At 31.8% G+C, this 15,359-nt stretch overlaps 1 protein-coding gene and 1 non-coding gene across 2 annotated transcripts in view; both read right to left on the reverse strand.

Moving 5' to 3' along the window:
• The window catches only part of Mib1 (mind bomb 1), a 157,451-nt gene that overhangs the window by 127,776 nt on the left and 14,316 nt on the right, over positions 1 to 15,359 (reverse strand). The gene's annotated exons all lie outside the window — the stretch shown is intronic.
• Trnal-uag (transfer RNA leucine (anticodon UAG)) lies at positions 7,549 to 7,628 on the reverse strand. The gene has a single exon. It is a non-coding gene; the product is annotated as a tRNA-Leu (tRNA).

Below are 15,359 nucleotides of genomic sequence, written 5' to 3' on the forward strand. Positions count from 1 at the left end.
TATAGATATTTATATTACCTTACAATACGAAAACGACAGAAGATAAGACTTATGACCAAATTATATTACGTATAATGTTATTTTAGAAAAAATAAAGAGATAGACCCATAAATAATATATGTCAAACACCAGTGTAAAATATATCTATAGATAAATATAAATAATTCACACGTAAATTTAATTCCAAACTTAAATATAGAAAATAAACTACAATGGTTCGGTATGTCGGGGTACACGGTAAACGGAAGGGGAGGATTCAAATTAAAACATTAACAATAGGTAATTCTCACGTGGTTAACGAGCGGCTCGAACCATTTTCACCTTTGAAACTCAATTATTATATTGTATATATTAACGATACTGTGCTCGGCTTTGACCAATACAATTACGGGAACAATAATTTCATTCTTCTGGGTTGCATTAATTTATACCATAATTTTATCGTGTAATGATAGTCTGGACTGTGTAGACGAAAATGTTGTGGTTTAATATCAGGTATACATCTCAGAATATGCTTGAGACTTTTTAATTAAAGATAGTATTAATATTAATGAGCCTAAAGTCGCTAGAATTTACATATTGTGTTTGAGACATAATATTATTTAGTTATACTTATATATTTTATTGCTTCTCGACACAGGAGCCTTGAACGTCGAATAGAAATTCGATCATATAACACAAGATACACGGAATACAAACGTGTATCGTAAAAAATCGTTCGTTCGGGAGAAGCGCTAATGAGAGGGCATAAAGCGTGACGTCATAAAACCAAAGCATTAAGCGCCCGCTGCCAGAAGCTGCACCCTAATCCATTCTGAGCTATTTTAATTAGCATCGTAGTAATAATAAAGTGGGGGCGAAGTTTTTGTGGCGTCTCGGACGATGTTTCTCGAGCCGTGGCGGAGCCCGGCTGACGCCACCCGAGCCGACCACGCTCACTGGGAATACTTATAACTTCTCGCTCTGTAAACTTATCAAGTTCCGCGCTCAAACTCATGGCTATAATAAATGTTTGCCGATGAGTTGGGTATTTGCGGCTCTGGGATAAAAGGGATGTCCAGCCTCGCAAACGTTTTCTTTCTCTCTGAAATTAAACTTCATGCAGATATTTTAAACGTAATACGTATTTTCATGCACAATGAGCTCAGTTTGATCCATATTTCAGATATTTAATTTCATGCAGCCCGCTTTTATATTAGTGCTCACGAAATAATTAAAATAAACTCATTATATGGTTGGCTGTTAAATTCAATTTAATCTTTTAATTAACCACACAAATGTTTTAAGTTAAAACATATCATTTTGTATCTTAATAACAATCGTTTTAAACGTTTAGATGGAAAATTTGTTACATCAACAAAGGCTTTTACGGCTATGAGTTTAAAACAAAAGAGAAACATTTTTTTAACAAAAAAAAAACGAAGCAATAAAATTGTAGTGAGCCTCGGACGGGGTAGAGGTTAGACTGTAAAGAAAAACGTATCTCGGGGTAGTAAATCTCTCTGAGCTTGATAGCCCCACAATCGCTTTCGCAGCGGCACTTGTTTCACGCACCGCCTCCGCTTGCACTACAATAATTTCCTTCCTGCTATATTTTCTTGAACACTTATGTTGGCTTGAAAAAACTTTTCAGAAAATTTTAGGGGCATGCATAAATTTGCTGCAGAAATGGATTCCAACCCATATAAGTATCTCTAAAACATTTTCTCCCAAGAGATTTCTCTTGCTTATCATTCGTAAAAAAAAATTATTAGGGTGAGTTTTATTTATAGGGACTTGAAGAAATGGTTGAATTTGTAGTTGCAAAATTAAACTATATAAGACTAGTAAAGTTTCCGCAACAGTCAAAGTCAAAATCTTTATTCAACAAGGGCTTAGTCAAATCTTTTTACTACTTAACAATAAATTATTGACACTATTAACATTCAATAAACTACATAAGCTTCGAGTATACGAGTACGAAATGTTACATGCTATTTTGTAATCGAATGTGAACTCTAAATATAAATAACACTAGCTATATTTTTCAACTTCGCATTTTAGATGTTTTTTTAGCTATACATAAAAATAAAACCGAGATAGGTTAGTTAATCTATAGCGTGTTCGACTCTTTCGCCGGCATTGTAACGTCCATTCTCGGTTATTTTCTAAAACTGAAACTACTGGTACAAATATTCAGGGTACTTTTATTTGATCAAACATTCCAAATAAAGCGAACGTACGTTGTAATTTAATTTAAAATCTTTTAATCGTATTTATCACATTTATATAAAGCCGACGCAATGTACCAACTGCATAAAATATAAATTACAAATTTTATTAATGTTGTTTAATAACTCAAAAATAATCGATATGATCACGAATATTCAAAGTCTTCATTTATGACAAAGTTTTAGTGTATCTAATAGTTCTGCCAGCATTTACCACGGTAAAAATAACATGGTAATTTTCTCTTCGCCTAGACCACATGAAACCTTAACCACTACATATGAACACTATACTTATAATTTAACTTTATCTTTCATATTTAAAAAAAAGCATGTACAACTGAGTAAAAATAAATATTCAATACTCATTCAATATAATAGAGAAACTACTCTTAAAATTCCATTATGGTTTATTAAATAATTTTGTTTTTATAATGACTGATATATTAATTATATAAATAAATGATACTTTTCTATTTTATTAGTAATTTTATTAGATAGAGGAATAAATATTTATATACAAAATCAAAATAATTTCATAAGAATGTATATAATTTGAGAGTACTGGAAGATTACAGTAAAAATATTTCATTTTGAACAAACGTAAGTTTAAAGGAGTACGGAACCTTCTTCTTTACAAATAAAATTCCGAGTATGTGCGTGTGTTCGTATTTCTTCTTTTTCGAAACGGTTTGATAGATTTTTACGAAATACTAGTTGTAGTGCGCGTGTTCGCTTGCATTTAAGGGTTTGGTCGTTAGGTATTAATCATAAAAGTTAACCTATGTCCTTCCTTGGAGTTCAAGAATGCTTTATAATTAAATTTTATCAAATTTAGTGCAGTGGTTTAGCCGTGAAAGAACAACAGACCGACAAACAGTGTTACTTTCCATTTATAATACTAGTGTAGATTAATTTTGCATGTTTATTAGCTATAGCTAAAACACAGTACGATTTTCAACATTATTAAAAAAAAAATTGTGTAAAAAAATGAAATTATAACGATAAAATCCTTAAGCCAGTATCTCACTAGTTTTCTCATTGGTAAAAAATATAAATAGTAAAACCTCTATTTTATCCGTACGAAGTTGAGGCGATATGTAGGTACTTATTACGTTAAAATTTATTTGAGCACATTTATAATAAAATAAATAAAATATAGAAAATTGGCTGCAATGTTTATAAGTCACGTTTAAAATTAAACTATTCCACCGAAATAAGATTTCACATTTATCGTGCACTGAATTGCGTGCGTCTTAATTGCGGTTTCATTTTTATTTTATAATATAATAATTCATACTCTAATCCTTAAACTTAATTTTTTGCATAAAATTTAATCTAGTTCAATAGACTGTAGAAATATGTTAACAAAATTTAATTTTAAATATCTGGAGCAGCACGTTATAACTTTCAACCCAGTTAGGCTTAGGTCAGCGCGAACCCTACACCTTGAAGTGGTAACATTTCCATTCCGAGATTAACGAGACGATATAAGATTTAAATTTAATATTATTTATAAATTTGCATATCTTTTATTAAAATATTTAAAGTGTAATATACATATATTTAATTGCGGTGCATGAATGAAATCATATCGTAAAGTACGGACGTATCGAATTGAGTTCATCATTAAATGTTAGTGCGAATGGTTAAGTTAAGTTAAATTTCTACCAGAAGATGCAGCGCGATTCGGAGAGGGTTTTAGTGTATAATATTACTAAATAAGTAACCTCATTTCGTAGTTTCAACAGCATTGATTTTCACTTGTTTAGTAGTAAGTATATTACAAATTGTTGAAAGAAAACAAGAACATCCACGTGCTTATCAATTTATGTGATCAGGCTGAGTTGAAAATGCTAGATAACACCGTAAAGGTAATCTTACGCTGTAAGACCTGGCTACCTAACTCTCCTCTGCATTCGAGTTGTCCCAAAAACAGTATTTATTTGTTACCATTACCACGCGTTACTATTGTACAAAAAAGTAATAAAAATTACGATTTTCATTATAACAATAAAAGAGAGGCATCCAAAGCGTAAAATCATAGAGAACATGTACAAACATTTGTGGATAAAACGTTTCTGATCTTTTATTACTTCATACCATAAGTCTTACATTTTATTTAATTTTATTATTGAAAATGATGATTTGCAACATATATATAAAGGAATTAAATCCGGAAACAACAATATAACGCACATATACATACCTTCCAAGACGACAAAGTTTATTTTTTGTATGGCAGTCTAAACAAACGAACTAACATTAGCCGGTAGGACCAACATGCCGTGACGGCAAACGGCATGGCGCTCTCAAACCTCCTCTCCGTTGCTGCTCTCTATAACCTAGAGTGTGCATGACGCGTGTCCTATATAGTACTATAGCACGTACTTCGTTTCGATATATTATTATAAAATACGAATATAATTATTGAATTAACAAAATGCAATTTATTCTTGATCTTAATCCTTTTTGTAAATTTAATTATGAATACTTTCAACGACCATCAATTTTTTATGACTAATTTCATTCAATTTATGTATGTGTTATTTTTTACAGTTTCCATTGACTTTTCGGGTTTCACTTTCTTCAATAATCTCTGATCCAGAGGACAGACGTGTAATATTTTATATTAAAAAAGTTTTTATTCGCATTCTCTGCCTGCCACGATTTTTACAATCAACGCAATATCTACATTTCTTCTTTTGATTTTTTCATTTGTACTTCATATGAAGCAAAATTATTATCAATATATGTGCATTTTTTTTTATTTTGTTTTACATTAAATAAAAACCTTTTTTGAAGGCAAATGTTATTTATTACTTACCTAAAGTTTTTTTTTACTTACAGTATAAAATAATATTATCCTTCAACGTCACGAAATAAATACTTGAGCAGAAATGCTTGTTCGTTTAAATCTTAGAAAGAAAGCAAAAAAGGTTAAGGGAAACAATAGATCCTGTTAAATCCAGGCAAACGTTTAGAACACATAAATTTCAAACAAAGAAAATAAAGTCTTCCGAATAACGTAACGATTGCTCCAGTACAAGAGTCAGTTCGGAGTTAGAATAAGTATCCAATATAAATAGGGACAGGGACACATTTGTCCGGCGAAATGTCCGCCCAGGTCAGGTGGCACACGGTAAAAGCGTTGAAAGCATACATAAATTTACGCTACGCGGAGCTGTATAGGAGGCAGGTGGCCTTAAGTACTGTAACTAACAGAAACTGTATGTACATACATCTTGATGGATCCGTTTAGTGAGAGAAAAGTGCACGTTATTATCATACTCGATTGTCAACTCTATTCAATTAAAGCTTTTATCTTTTCAATGTTTATAAAGGGGGTGTGGCTTAGTGTAGGAGATCGCTTACAGTCAAACTCATTTCAGTAATGTGATTTCTGCTGGCTTCGGACTTAGTTTCATTCGAATGTTAAATATGTTAAGGTTTAGAAAAGAAGACAGCTGGCAACTAATCCTCTCTTTTTAAAAAGTATTCATTTACTATTATTTAAAATTATACGAATGGAGAAATCTTAGTTTATTAAGAATGTTTTGATGATTAAACGAACAATATTAAGAAAAATTTAAAATATTATTTTGTTAACCATAGAACTAAAGATTCTACGTGTTATTATGAATATTACCCGTTTATATTCTAACACATATGTATCAGTGGAACAGAAATAAAAGTCCGTTTCTTAGAGATGAATCGTTTCAACATTTTTCATAGCACAAATTTATTGAAGAAGGGAATATTTACCCATAGTCTAACAATCAAAAGCCGTTGAGGCGCTGTGCGGGAGATAGACTTCGCTAACGAAGTAAACAATCGACCGACATTTTGCGACCGGAGGATGGGCCAACGCCAGCATCAAGACAAAGCGCTGATGAATCTGATTATTTCGTTTCAATGTCTTCTATACGAAATTCAAGCTTGAATCAAATGTTTTTTTACGTTAGGTACGTAACATATGACGTAATCCAACATTTTGTATATGAAATCTAAGTTTTTGCATCTCGTCAATTAATAAAAGAATTCTAATCAACCGAAGTCTACTTACTGCCTTACATTTACAAGTTAATCTTTAAACCTTTGAAAAATTATAATAAACCATTTTATAATTATTTTTTTTTTTTTTGCTTTTTTTACAGCTTGTTGATGGTGTTAACTGTTTAAGCCCACTGCAACTACCTCTTAAAGCACGATTACAAAACAACTAATTTCTCTGCAAAATGAATGTGTTACATACTCAAATCATCCCCGAAAATAACGCTAAAATGAAACGTGTATAATATATTAAACTATGGCAGCGAACCAACGTACAGACACGAAAATATATTTTGTTTTAAACCATTCATTTATTGATTTAACAATATAATAATAAGGTAACAGAAATGAAATAGACAAAAAAAAGTAAACAATTTTTTTCTATAAAATTATTGTACCGTATTGACTCAATATTAATATACAATTTTAAAAAATACGCTTTAATGAGCCTGAGAGAAAAGGATTAAAAGGATTACATTTTCACAATACAGACCAAATATTCGATTATATGTATTTTGAACTAAAAGCTTGGATCCGCTGAATTTTTAATTAATTTTTTAAAAATAATAATGATAATAGTAATATATTTTTTTATCTCCAAAAAATATTCTTTTAAGATTATTGAGATTATTGTAGTAAAATTGAATAGTTTCAAATAAAGATATTACAATAATAATAATTTTATTATTTTTAAATATATCCATATAGATGGTATATATTATATACAATAAATTTATACATCCAAAAATATTTTCAAACGATTCAATAAGGTACATATATGTATAACTTTTAGATTGAAAAACAAACAAAAATCAAAATTCTTGTTGTTTTGCTTGCTTATATTCGGATAGGAAAGTTGAAATTCTCCGTTTTCCTCTACTTGACGCAAATCACATTAAAGTACGTTACGTAGTTTACCAGATCTAAGCGTACAGAAGTACCACCATGTAGAGATAACTGAGATATCGAAAAATATTAGAGAAACACATAAAAAAATCTGCTTAGCGTGGCACAATATATTCCCGCTGGGTGATAGATGGTTGAGTACGGTCGTAGAGATCGGTTGCCGCGAGATTTTTAAATCTGATTGAATATTTGCGTTTTTTATCCAAAGTAATTTGGTTAAAACTTAAATATATAATTAAATTATTTTTCATAAATTAATATACTTTATTCATTAAAGAAAATAGTTACAAGGATTGAATCTTAATAATTAATTTTTATCATAAAAGCTAAAGCAATTGATTGTAAAATACTTGTTTAAAAATAAATGACACCAAATAAAATCTGACAGCGGTGGGATTCGAACCCACGCCCTTTCGGACTGGTGCCTAAAACCAGCGCCTTAGACCACTCGGCCACGCTGCCTGTGTCTTGGTAATCGAATTATGTATCAACATTCGTTTATTTGGGTCCAATTCGTTTAAAACATTTATTCATTTCCAGTAAATTTAACGTTTAAATTTAAATATTTATAACAATATTTCAATATTATTATTATTTTCTTAATCAGAATTTGCTATCGACTAATGTATGAGCAATTTGATATTATGTAATGCCTACTTAACGTTACAATGTACATACGGTTTAAGACAGATGCTTAAAAATATCGATTGTCTTTAATTTTATTAAAAATTTTGAACATTATAGTGGGCACTTTAAAATCAATATAATATTTATAGGTATAAATAGTATCTACCGGGAGCGTTAATGTTTATGTATGAATTATTTAGGCGATGCGAATGTAGATACTTGTAGCTCCACATTCCGTGCGTACGTTAGCCAGGAACGGTTGCCGCCTGCGAACCCTCTAACCGACGTCGACACACAACCCTGAGTGGCGCGCTTACCAAATTCCATTCCTTGATACAACACCTCCCATTTTGTGTAGGTATGCCTTGTTTCCATTTTCTCATTGCATCATGCGGTATGCTCGTGTGCAGTATGGTCGACGAGAAACGTTCATTTAAATTTTTTAACCAATTTTTCTATTACTGCGTAGTTTACAACACAACACCGGTACAAACAAACATGTAAAGTTAGAACAATAACCGCCAACTTTCTCCATATTTTATGGCAACTGAAAACATTGAAGGTTAGTTCTCCAACGCAGAAGTAAGGAAGCAGGCGTGCAGTGCGCGTTATTTACGACTCCCGATTCCGGTGCCGTTAAGAATTCAGGAAATCTAGTTCAGTTGTAGCCGGCGCACGCTCGCCGACATAACATTCAACGTTACTATTATTCTTGTATATTGCTGCTATTTGAATACACTTACAGCGAACACAACGACATCAATGAACGAGGTAAAGCATAAAGTTATACTATGAGATAACAAAATTAACATTTTAATTTTGAATTATTTAACAGAACAGTAGTCGTAAGTTTTAAGTGCAAGATCCGAGATACATTTTTATCTAGGGAGCAAACTTGCAGGCGTTCCAGAGACATAAAACCTTACTTAGTGAGCCACAAATCCTCGTAACGTTAAGCCGAGATAAAACAGCCCGCGCCACACTGAAACGGAGCTCAAATTTTTCACCTGCGGGCCGCGTCGCGCCGGCCGGGGAATGTGTGCCATACAAGTTATTACTTACACAAGAATTATGATGCCCCATAATGAAACTTCCTTGCGTTAACCACACCTAACCGCCTTTTACTGTGTTTATGACATTCTCTTAACCCTACTTAATTATGACGTTTGTATTTACAAAACTTATTGAAGATTTAAGAATTAGTGGCTAATTTTTAACTATTGATAAGAAGTAAAACTTTTATACAATAATATAAAAAATGATAGATGAAAGGTAGTAACATTTTTCATTTGTAATATTCTTGTCTTCTACATTTATTTGCTTTCTCGGAATATAACTTTGGCTCCATAAGAAAAAGTTAACGACATCGTTTTTACGGCCAGATACATTTATATAAGATTAATGGTTTGTATAAGACTAAGAAAAATGATATAGTAAGTCACCATATGTTTACCTCGACATTATAAAAACATTCACAATTCCTTACGATCTAATGCGAAATAAAAGCTATTGAATTAAATGATTCAAATGATTTAAAAATTTTAATTTTGTTAATAAAAAAAATGTACCACACTTAACTAATGCACTAATTTTCAAAATTACTACAGAGTTTTGCACACTTAGCGCCTAGACCATCATCTTTCATAGAAAATCTGGGAATACAGGGATCGAATCCGCTAAGTTTTCTTCAATTTTTTTAAATAATTTTCTTTAAAACCATTCTGCATAAAAAAGCGGATGATGGTTGGTTACTTATTCCATGCTACTCCATTGGTAATTTGTACACCGTACACATGACAGAGTTTCATCCATCACATGCAGGTTTTCTCACGTTCGTTGAAATACGCACGACATGAATTATAAATAGAAATTACACACACGAAAACTCAATGGTGCCTGCGCGGAATTAAATCCTCGTTTAAGATTTATATGTTCCATCGACATAATATCAAAGGCGACTTTAATTTAAAGCCATCCCATTATTTCCGCATCACATTCAAAAACTAGACTATTAGAAATACTTCTATTAGAATTTATAGAAGTATTTAAGTTTAAATGCAGTGAACATTATGCTGACAATACTAGTGTTAAAACATTATCTACATTATTAAATGCTTGGCATATCATTTATTATAATCATCATACGTATTAGAGTTACGAAAGATATACACGACCACTCGGAGATCCCAAAACAGAGAAGTGTAATAAAGCCATTAATTCCGCTTTACGCGCAAATAGCATAAATCAGGCTGTAGCGCCTCGCACCACAAGACCGTAGCAAGGCGCAGTGAATTAAGGCTTGTGTCCTAAGCGACAAGCCACCATCGCTCGGAAATTAAACTGAACTCGGTAATCTCCGTAATATTTAACTTATATTGCCGCCCTACAAAATACAAGATTAAATGTTACATACTCATTCAGAATCTTGGTTTATGTGAATTCAACTAAGTTTTGTTCTTGTAACGTCACATTTTACATTAATCAGATCCAAAGAACTCGAATGCAAATCTCTCTCCACTTCTTAAAATGTATGAAATATTTAAAATATGTTGTAATAGATTTCATCAAAATATTGAAAAGTATGTTATTATAAATTTTTAATTAAAACTTCTTTCTATAGCAAAAACAAAAGTACTGAAACACTTTTCAATCTCTGAAGCTTTGACTTCCACAGTATAATAGTGACGCCTCTGTGTTATCAATACTGTTTACTGAAAATAATCTCCTACATTGGTAAAATACTATATTCTGCATACAACTTTTCTTTTTTTATTTTATTGCTAATCCAATTGTCTTAAGTTTATAATAGATTTCGAAAAAATGTCTTCGACGTTCTTTAAAGATATAATTGTACTTTTATTTTACAGTATCAACGATAATTTGCCTTAACAAAAAAGTACAAGAACTAAAGAAGTTTACAACAAATTGAAGAAAGTATTGTGCACTAAGCAAAGCAACTACACAATAGAAACACTAATGGCTAAACTGCGGATTTCCAGTTGGACTCGGTCGGGTCGTGGGATTAACGAAAATTAGATTTCAATAAGACGCTTGAGTCGTGGCAAGGAACAAATCTAAAACGGAACGATGTAATGCGGAGACGGTCACGCTCCTCCCTTTTAATGCAATGTCAGCAGTCCGCAGTCGCAGTCAGTTTTGGCCGGGACGACGTGTATGATCGATATTCGTAATGATAATGTCTGCAATGAATTCTACTGGACTGATACTGAATTTAATTTTATAATATTCAATATAACATTATTCTTTACTTAATCTGGCGTTGTCGTTTACAATAAGCTTAATAAAATGATTACTGCAGATCATATTACGTTGCTTTTTGTTACTACTGTCGTGAATTTGTAAGAATACAATTAAAGTTAATTCTGAAGATATTTTGGCAAGTTTTTATTTAATTATTATAGGATGTATCGGTCGAAAATTGCAACTAAATTTTAAACCGGTACCCAAACTATTAAGCTGTAATTTTGCGCACACTTTAGGTGCTACGTTTAATACAATTACCTATGTGCTCGTTTCAGTACACTGATTAAATAAAAACTCGTTTATGAATTTGAAAACTTTTCTCCGGTGACATTTTAAGAATTTCTTTTTCTTTTTTTTAACATAAAAGTAGTTATTACGTCTTGCCTACGAAAGATAAGACGAATAAGCATTAAGATTTTAATAACTACAATTAAGCCTATCTATTAGAGCAGTATTGTTGACCCTCGTTGAATACGCGTTAGGAATTTAAAAAAAATATGGCGGCGCCCAGCGGTGACTTATCCAAAGGAAAGTTATTGACATGAGTACTAGACCTTAAAGTTTAAATTATCATTATTAGTTTAGTGTGTGGCAATAAAAAATCGATCTATATATGTTCATCTAAATTGTTAAAAAATAAACAAGCACAGAATTCTCACTGGTATTGTTTTTTTTATCTTAGTTGGGACCTACAAGCGCTTGCCTTTTTCTTTTACCCGCGAACCCTGAGTAAGGCATTGCGAATCCCTAGGGGAACGTGACCCCCAGGTTAAAAAAAATATGTATTGGAGCATTGCCGGCATTCACCACAAAGAGAATAACTGATTCTTTCGTGTATCTTGTAACAGTATCCTTTTAAAATTAACAATGTCGTTATTATCTCAAGCTAACCGAATTACTCGAATACAAACAAAAAAAAAACATTTTTTTTAATAAATATGATCGAAGATTTCATATTTGGTTAAGATTTTTAAAATAGAATGATTTGTATACCACATTTCGATGGTTTTGAATAGCTTTATTCCACCAAAGAAATCGAAACGTTAGATGTAAACTTTAGAAGAAAAATTCAAATATAGAAGAGTACATTAAAAGTTTACCTGTTCCATACATATATTTTAAAACATTTATGTTTTACGATAATACTGTAAATCCACAATAGACAAAATCTTAAAACTTGTATTTGCGCCCTAATTCTGAATTCATCTCCAGACATGCGAAAACTCTTACCAAAATATTAACACCGCTCATAATAAAACTGTACATGTAATTTTATTGTATAAATGAATAATACTGTTGCTTTTCTCTTTATTTAGGAGTTTCGCGGAAACACTGCTACGTACTTTATCACTTTATAGTGAAACAACTTATATATTATTTATACAGTTATACAACAGCAATTTATATTAACTTTTCAATTTGGCATACATTACACCAAAGTAAATGTGCATTCACATTTAATACTGTCTTTTCTTCTAATCTTCTATAATTGAGTAACACGATAACGTATAATTAAAGTCTGCACCCCTAAATATCCGTCTACAAACGTAACATTAATACTAACGGAGGAGTCAAAAGGAATATAAAACAGGTGACGAAAAGTCCAATGGACGTATGAAATATTTGTCTATACTGAAGACAAGCAATCAATTAGTTATTAAGGCGAATTTAGGTTAACAATTAGGAAATTAAATACATTTTTTTATCCGTTTGTCACCGACTGTCATATATACAATATGATATAATTCGCTAATGAATTATCTCACTTTCATTTAATTTGATAAAAAAGGAAGTTCTTTAAACGTGAAAATGGAACTAAATTTTCTTTAAATGTAGAGTATGAAATAATTTAAAAAAAAAAGTGTTTTTATATACCAAGTAGGTGCTTCAGATAGTCGTGACAATAATATAGTTTTGTGATGATAAATTTTAAGGAACGACGATAATAAAAATATTTTATAAACCTATTACGAAAAAATATAATGTTAAGGTATTGGAAACAAAATTGTCCAACTAAGTATGTTATAAAGCACAAGTAATTTACGTTTCGTTTCTTAATGCAAGACTTGTCTTTTGATTCATATTTTCTTAACTATCAAATGAAATCTCGTTTTTATTTACTAGACAAAAAAAGGCAGTTGAATTTAGTCCAAAATTGTAATATATGTATTAGAATTATTTGTTCAAAGACATAGTTTGCGAAATAATGCCCAAAGAGACTGTAATACAAAAATGTAAACTAATAAAGAATTGAATCAAATAAATGGTCGCAGTCTAAAAATAAATTACTCCTCAATTCGGCTATTTCATTTCAAATCGAAAGAGAATGTCTACATAGATTCTCCCGGGCACCGCGGAAAAAGAATACAAATAAGCACGTAAACGAAAACGGAATGCTTCCCTGAATCCAATGGCCATTCGAAGAATTTCAATATAAGAAAACTACATGAAAAATGCTATTACGTTTTTAATTAGAATTACCCAACTCCCCGGTAGATAGTTGCCATCTACAAGTTAATATGTAACGATTCGTACTTTTAACACTTTAAATTTGAAGGAAATTAACAAAGATTACAGTGTAGAAACATTTACGATATCTATTCATACATTTTGTCGATAACAAATCCATCATTATTCTGTATAACAAGCTCGAATTATTTATTCATTACATACCCGTACGCCGCGCACGTTCCCAATAGATAACTCGCATAATTCGCACAGGGATGCTGCGCAACCCGGCGATACAATAGCAGATTATCAAACAAAATGACGTAAATAGTCCTCGAATAGTAGAAACTAGACGCGGGTTAAGGGCCCGCAGGATGTCCGGCTCGCGACTAGAATACCAGATGAGCCATTTAAACTGGGCCTTGGTTAACCGACCAGCCAACACTTTTCTTAAGTAAGCTATAACAAACCCCAATTTCCTATAACATGTATCCATTTTACGACAACTGTGATCCAAAAGATCTTAATCATATTAAAATGTTTTAAAAGAACTATTCTGTAGTGGAATTTTTAACTATCATGTTCTATTTTTATGGTGCACTACAAAATTCAAAGCAATTTTAAATTGTCGGAGAAAAGTGGCTATCGAGGAAACGTACGTTTTGTTGCTTTCAAAGGATCGCTAAAAGAAACTTAGACTACGTACCGTTCTTGTAAAATGGAGCTTCTTAGACACGTTTTACTTCGATATCTTGAAATTTCTTTAGTTGATCATTAGGTTTGTTTGATACTTATATAACATTCTACACATATATTTAATACTTGTTTATAAAATGCTGAACATTTTTTGTTTAACTTTTACCTATAATGTATAATTTCAAAAAAGTTTTTTTCCAGAAGACAACTCTCATAAATACAAAGCAGGGGGACAGGACGACGCAGTAGTGTGCTGATGTGACAATTCAATTATCTATGAGCGACGGAATCCGATTGTCTCAAAACAAAGGCCCTGCTAATAGTACCACACGACGGATAAACAGTACGACACCGAGTTTGTGTTCAAAAAATAAAGGCGCGACGACGCCCGAATAAATGAGAACGGCGATAAACAGGAGGATTCGTTCTGAGCGGAGGGTCGATATCGAAATACATTATTCCCCGATCCGAGTGTTCCGATTCAAATTGAAAGAGCACCTCCAACATGAGATTTCTCAGGCGGCGAGTGGGCGCAGAATATAAATCGGCAAATAACCAGAAATGGAAAGGCTGTGAATTTACGCTCGTCGTAACCTATCTCACTGTTTTATAATACACTTGAAGTCCTAGTATTCGTGTACAGATAGTTCGTTGTGTCGGACTATCGAACATTTACATATTTTATATATATTTTAATCTTATAATTATTGTTTGTGTAGACACAAATACGACCTTCTTAACTTTTAATATGAATAAGGATATCCTAAAATGTTTTATATGGACTTATTGCTTGTGGTCTTCATGTAAATAGAAAATAAATGAAAACAGGATTAAATATGTATGTATAACTCCTAAGCAAGAAACATAAATCTTTCATTAATAAGGAAAACTGTTTCCTGATCACATAGCTCCTAAACATAAACTGAATACTTCTACTTATGCAGCAGAAAGGACATACGCCACCCCTCATCCTGTATTCTGCCCAATTCGCAACACGCCCAGCCGATATTTACGTAACAAACGTCTTTGCTGACTCCTGACATACTGTGTCGTTCCCCTATGTTATAACAATGATAAACTATCTTCAATATTTACTTTACTCATATTTGTAAATCTACCGTGCGTTATACGAAAATACATCTTAGTTTCGAGAATATT

This window comes from Vanessa tameamea, chromosome 4, assembly GCF_037043105.1.
Source record: "Vanessa tameamea isolate UH-Manoa-2023 chromosome 4, ilVanTame1 primary haplotype, whole genome shotgun sequence".
Taxonomy (NCBI): Eukaryota; Metazoa; Arthropoda; class Insecta; order Lepidoptera; family Nymphalidae; genus Vanessa; species Vanessa tameamea.